We start from the raw sequence: 7174 nt of genomic DNA on the forward strand, positions 1-7174 counted from the left end.
ATTGTGGCCCATCTGCTTTGTGTTCTTGAAGAATAGAGCAGTTGTTTTGGCAAATGTAATAATAACACATGCTTATTATCAACAGTTCTAGAAATAAAAAATCAGAATGGATCATAATCCATTAAGTGATTAAGTGATTAAGTGATTAAGTGATTACCGGAGCACTGAATTTAGTACATACATACATACATGTGCGCACAGACATGCACATACAAAGATGCTGAAATCCTGGTGCTCATGAGTTAAACATTTGCAACCTCAGTGATTCACAAGTCACTCTGAGTTGCACTGGGTACAGATGTTACTTTGGTGTCTGGGAGAATGTCCCTAAGCTAATGAGTGACCTTGCTGACATTCTCTCCTTGATTGCCTGGATCATTGGAGGCCATCAATAAATTCATAAGAGGACCCAAATCCAATCCGTGAGCATATTTATTTGAAGACCCTACTGATAGCATCAGAGACCCAGTCACAGTAAGCATGTAGAGGAGGGTGGGGCTAATAAACAGAAATCCCATAGAGATGTAAGGAAAGGGAAACACACATGGAACTAACTCATAGGGAACCAGAGAAGAAAACTGGGAAGGCAACCAGGGATAGAGAGGCAAACCAGGGTTGCTCTCTATCCCCTCTCTTAAGCATTGACTTGCCTCTGTTTGCTTCCTTCTGTGTCTCTGTCCTCCCCGCCTGAGTTTTCTATTTCTTCCTCTTGCAAATGTGTAAAAATGGCCACTTCGGCCCCAAAGGATAAATTAAACTTAGTCTTATTTCCCAGAGAAGCTGTCAGATTTTTCAGTCTCAAATTTGACATCCCTGGAGTAGAAATCAGATTGGCACAGACCAAATCCTTTGGAAAGACTGCCTGTTTTTTTTCGGCTTTAAAATCATGTTCGTCTAATTCAGTAAGAGATAAAAGCTGATGCATTCATCCATCAGTGTACTTATTTACCTGAGTGATTTCCATCTAGTGTGAATATGTCAACCTATTACTTCTCTCTGATGGTATAGTTTAACCCTTTAATTCATAAGTATAGATTGATTGAAAAGTTATCTCTGAAGACAGACACCTCGGGTATCAGTCATTTTTCCTGCAGGCTGAGGAGAAGGGATGGATTCAGTAGGAGAAAAATCAAACTGCAACTCAGAATGGTCTTGAACGTGTCCTAATGTTGTCCTTGTGTATGTCTGGATCCAGAGGCGTCCACTTCAACTCTCTCTCAGCAAAGATGGAGCTGGTGTGGTCAGGTGCTGGAGGCTTAGGCCCACAAGTGTTTAGAGGCTGAGGGCAACCCATCAGTGACCCCTGAGACTTAAGGTCAGCCCTTTCCTCCAGGAAGAGGGCGATTCAGCAAATTTATATCTTCTGGGGAAGGTTAGTCACGGAGTTCAGTGCCGCTGGTCCTATCCTCTCAGGAAGGGTAGCTTCCGGTTAAACGGGCCTTGGATATCTTTGGTATGCAAATCCACAGGCCACCAGAATGCGGCACTTTGTCTTTAATGTGACAGTGAGATCTTCTGTTCTTTGTAGCCATAAAATAGATGTGATTTTATTTCTATTTCCACCCAAGTGGTTCACACCTGAGTTAATGTATAATTAATTGGATGCCATTATTTTATCTATCTATCTATCTATCTATCATCATCTATCTATCTATCATCTATCTATCTATCATCTATCTATCATCTATCTAATCATTGATCAATGCCTGTAGCTCTGGCTAGAACTTCCAGTACTACGGTTGAATCAAAGTGGCAAAAGTAGGCATCTTCCCCTTGCTCCTAATCATACTAGAAAAGTGTTTCCTCTTTCACCATCAGGTATGATGTTCAGTGTGGGTTTTTTATATATATATGGCTTTTATTATGTTAAGGTTGTTTCCTTCTATTCCTAGTATGTAGAGTGTTTTTATGATGAAGCATGTTAAATTTTGTCAAATGCTTTTCCTGCATCAATGAAGATAAACACGTGTAAGATATATTCCTCCCATTTTGATATACATCTTACAGTCATCAGTTGTAGGTTGAATCATCTTTGCATTACAGAAGTTAAGTTCCAATTGATCATAGCGACTGACAACATTAATTGTTTTTAATTAATTCTGCTTAATTCTGTTTGCAACTATTTTGTTGAAGATCTGTTCATCAATGCTTAAGGAGTTATTGGTCTGTCGTTTTCTTGTAGTGTCTTCGTCTGGCTTGGTATCACCCTAATGCTGGCCTTGTAGAATGAGTATTTCCTCCCGTTTAATTTTTTTGGAGGCGTTAGAGGATTGGTGTTGTAAAGTTATATTTTTGATTTGACGTTGTTTTTGTTTTGTTTCTTCTTTTTTTATTGAGATATAATTGACTTATAACACTATACTCATTGCAGGTGTACAACATAATGATTCAATACTTGTAGAGGATGTGAAATATTCACCACAAGTTTAGTTAACATCCATCACCATATCTAGTGACAATTTTTTTTCTTGTGATGAAAACTTTTAAGATCTATTCTCCCAGAAACTCAAATATGTGACAGAATATTATTAGCTACAGTCACCATGCTGTACACTACATCCTCATGACTTCTTAATTTCATAACTAAAATTTTGAAACTTTTGACCCCTTTTATCTATTTCACCCACTCACCAGCCCCTGCCTTTGACAACTACCAATCTGTTCTTTAAATCTGAGCTTGGTTTTTTGGTTTTGGTTCCCATGGATTTTTTTCTCTGTTTGTAACCTGAACTTTTTGGATTTTAATGTTTTGTTTTTTAATTTTATTTAATTCCACTGTATAGTTAACATACAGTGTTATATTAGTTTCAAGTGTACAATATAGCAATTCCACAATTCCATACATCACCAGGTGCTCATCACAGTCCCCATCGCCTGGTTCACCCCCCCCCCCCCCCCACCTACCTCCCCCCTGGTAACCATCAGTTTATTTTCAATAGTTGAGAATCTGTTTCTGGCTTCTCTCTCCCTCTCTCTTCCTCTCTCTTTTTTTCCCCTTTGCTTATTTGTGTTGTTTCTTAAATTCTAACTATGAGTGAAATAATATGGTATTTGTCTTTCTCTGACTGACATTTCTTTTAGTAGTATACTCTCTAGCTTCATCTATGTCATTGCAAATGGCAACATTTATTTTTAATGGCTGAATTAGATTCCATTATATATGAATCTTCTTTGATCATTCATCTATTGATGGACACTAGGGCTTCTTCAATAATTTGGCTATTGTAAATAATGCTGCTATAATCATAAGGGCACAATTATCCCTTTGAATTAGTGTTTTTGTAAATACCTAGTGGTGCAATTACTTGATTATGGGGTGGTTCTATTTTAACTTTTTGAGGAAACTCTATAATGTTTTCTACAGTTGCTGCACTAGTCTGCATTCCCACGAACAGTGCAAGAGGGTTCCTTTTTCTATCAGTTTGGGTTTTGTTTTTGTTTTAGGTTCCACATAAATGAGATTATATGGTATTTGTCTTACTTTATTTACTTATTTCACTTAGCATAATGCCCTTGAGTCTCATCTATATTGTCCCAAACGGGCAAGTTTTCTTCTTTTTAATGCCACAATAATATTTTATTGTGTGTATACACACACACAGTATATTTATACATATATATATACCGTGTGTGTGTGTGTGTGTGTGTGTGTGTGTGTGTGTGCACCACATTGTCTTTATCCATTCATTCGTTGATTGCCACTTAGGTTGCTTCTGTGTCTTGGCTGTGTGTTCCTTAAGTCTGAAGTGAGTTCCTTATAGGAAGCTTATAGGTTAGTCTCATTTTTTTTTTATTCATTCAACCACTTTCTTCTCTTGCTCTCTTCCTTTCTGATTTGATAATTTTCTCTATTAGCATGTTTAGATTACATTATCTTTAATTTTCATGTGTCTACTGTAGGTTTTTGCTTTATGGTTGTATCCCGGTTTGGGTCTCTTTGGGTCCATGTTTTTTAGAACTCTGTGGACTTCCTGGAACTGATGTCTGTTTCCTTTCCTAGGTTAGGGAATTTTCCTGTCATTATCTTTTCAAATAATTTTCTGCTCTTTTCCTTATGGGACCTCTATCATGCAAATGTCCCATAAATTCCTTATATTATCTTTACTTTCTATATTCTTTTTTTTTTTATCCTGCTCTGATTGGGTGAGTTTTACTGCTCTGTACTCAAATTTACTGATCCTTTCCTCTGTTTCATTTAGATCCTTCCTCTGCTGTTGAAGTCTGCTATCTTATCTTTCGTTCAGTTATTAAATTCATCAGCTATGTAACTTCTATTTTTAAAATTTTTAAAAATATTTTCTATAGTCCTCAGTATGTTTGTGACATCTTTTCCCTAGCTCCAGCAGCATTATTTGGAACTCTTTATCAGGTAAATTACTTATCTCCATTTCATTAAAGTCTTTGAGGTTTCACCTTGTTCTTTTGTTTGAAACCTATTGCTGTTTCTTCATTTTGCTTGACTCTCTGTGTTGGTTTCCAAGCAATACATAAAACAGCCTCCTCTTTCAATCTTGAAGGAATGACCTTATTTAGGAGATGAACCATATTTCTCAATCCTACCCTAATTTATAATTGTCTCAAATATTTGTTATTGTCCAAGCAGCCTAATTTACTTTTCATGGCCTCCAGTATGTAAGAGTGTGCAAGATCTGTGAGTACCTTAAAGCAGATGATTTCAGTCACCATCTAGATTAGGCTGATTATAAGCTTGAATTCTCACACAGCAGTTTTTAAAGTATGCAAATATATAGTGTCTCATGGGACAGCAAACATAAGTTCTACAGGCCACAGAACCAGGTGATCTAGAGGTGTCCCCTTGGCAGCAGCACAAAGATCAGGGTGATAGGTGAGGGTACAGACTGCTTCCTGATAGATACCAGAAACCTGAGGCAAGGCAGAGGGCAAACACAAAAATGGCCTGCACTGGCCTCTGTCCCCAGAGAGCCCACTAGACTCTTAGGTGTGAGCTAAACCAGAAGCCTGACCCTCAGACCAAAGATCCAGAACAAGCAAATAGCCTCTTTTTCACAAGATGACTGAGGTTGTTTTCTGGTCTGTTTGCACTGCCCTGAGGTTAGTGGCTGGGCAAAAACTGTTTCCCTAACTGGTACAGTCCCATGAAACTGAGAAACACAAGCCCTGTTGGCCATCAAACCCAGCCAATCAGAGTGTCCTGTAGGTGGTAGACACAAAAATTGGTGCACCAGACATAAAAACCATGTAAAACTTCCCTTGAAGATACACATGCTCTGGAGCACAGCTAGGGAGAGGATGAAGATAGCACCCAGGCTCCAAGGTCTCTGGAGAGGATTACAGTCAGTCCCTAGATGTAGGTTTAGTGAGAAGCCTCCTTCTAAAAACCATAGCTGCGAAGATGAGCTAAGAGACCCCTTTCACAAAAGGACTGGGCTCCTCAGTCAGTTGCCTCCTGTGTGCCCTGAGGGTTCGTAGCCAGTTAAGACCTTTTTCTCCATATGTTACAGCTTTGCTTGACACCAGAGCCAGGTGATCCAGAGGTGTCTGCTGGGAGGCAGCTGCCCAAATCAAGGGGCCAGAGAAGGGTATGTGTTCCTTTTTGGGCAATACCAGCAAGCTGGAGCAAAGCAGAGGGAGAACACAAAGCTTAGGTAATGGCCAGCCTCCACCCCTAAGTGTGTGTGAAATTAAATGCCTGCCCTCAGGTTGATGCTTTAAGTTAAGCAAATAAGCTTTAAGTTAAGCAAAAGCACCCTTTTGCAGAAGAGCTGAGTGCTTTTTAGCCAGTTGCCTCTGCCCTGGGCGCTGGGAGTGGGGAAGCTCATGCGCAGAAACCCTGTGAGAACTGTTGCTCAGTTTTCTATAGTCTCGTGGGTCTCATGGACATGAACCCTTTGGTTTTTAATGGTTTGAAGCCTGTCTTTCAGTTGCAGGTCTTAGAATTTGGAGTGTTCAATGTGGAGTTCAAACCCTTCACTCCTCAGGTAAAATCTTGGGGTTTTAAGTTCCCCAATTGTGGGCTGCTGCACCCGGCTTGGGATTTATGACAAGGTTGTGTCTCAGCGTCTGCTACCCAGTATGAGGTGCATTTTTTTTTCTCATTTGCTTGATGTGTAGAAGTTGTTCAGTTAGTTGTGATTGTTGTTGTTGTTTCTGAGAAGTTTTTTTAATATGTAACTTTAGATTCAATATGTCTGTAGGAGGAAGGGAGTTCAGGATCCTATGACATCACCATCTTGATCCAGACCATTGTTGTTTTTTAGTGTGTTTATAGCTATAAATGTCCCCCTTAGCACTGCTTTTGCAGCGTCCCTAGATTTTGATGTATTGTGTTTTTGTGTTCGTTCATCTCTAAGTATTTTTTAATCTCCCTTGTGATTTCTTCTTTGATCCATTAGTTGTTTAAAAGTGTGTTATTTAATTTCCACAGTTTTGTGAATTTTTCAGTTCTTATTCTGGTTTTGATTTCTATCTTGATATTGCTGTGATCAGAGCACACACCTTGTGTGATATCTACTTCTTAAAAATATATTAAGACTTCGCTTGTGACCTGACATATGGTAAATCTTGGAAAATGTCCTATATACCCTTGAGAAGATTGTTTATGCTGCTGTTGTTGGGTCTGTGTTCAACTACAGACATTGGTTTATTGTGCTGTTCAAGTCCTCCATTTCCTTATTTATAACTCTCTGGTTGTTCTATTCGTTATTGTAAGTAGGATCTTAAATCTTTCACTATTATTGTAGAGCTACTAATTTTTTCTTTTGATTCTGTCAGTTTTTGCTTCATATATTTTCATGGTCTGTCACTGGGTGCATAACAGTTTATAATTGTTATATCTTCTTGCTGTCTTAAACCTTTATTAATGCATGATTTCTTTCTTTGTCTCATAAACTTTTTTGATTTAAATTCTATTTTGTCTGATATCAGCAGAGCTATGCCTGCCCTCCTTTGGTTACTATTTATGTGGGCGATCTCTGTGCATCCTTTCATTTTCAACTTCTTTGTGCCTTTGGATATAAAGTGAATTTCTTGTAGACAACTTGTAGTTGAATCATGTTTTTACCCATTCTGTCAGTTTCTGTCTTTTAATTAGAAAGTTTAGTCCGTTTACATATAAAGAATTACTAATAGAGAGGTACTTATTTCTGTCATTTTGCTATTCATTTTCTATGTGCCTTACAATATTTTTGACCCT

This window comes from Vulpes lagopus, chromosome 11 (genome assembly GCF_018345385.1).
Source record: "Vulpes lagopus strain Blue_001 chromosome 11, ASM1834538v1, whole genome shotgun sequence".
Lineage (NCBI taxonomy): Eukaryota > Metazoa > Chordata > Mammalia > Carnivora > Canidae > Vulpes > Vulpes lagopus.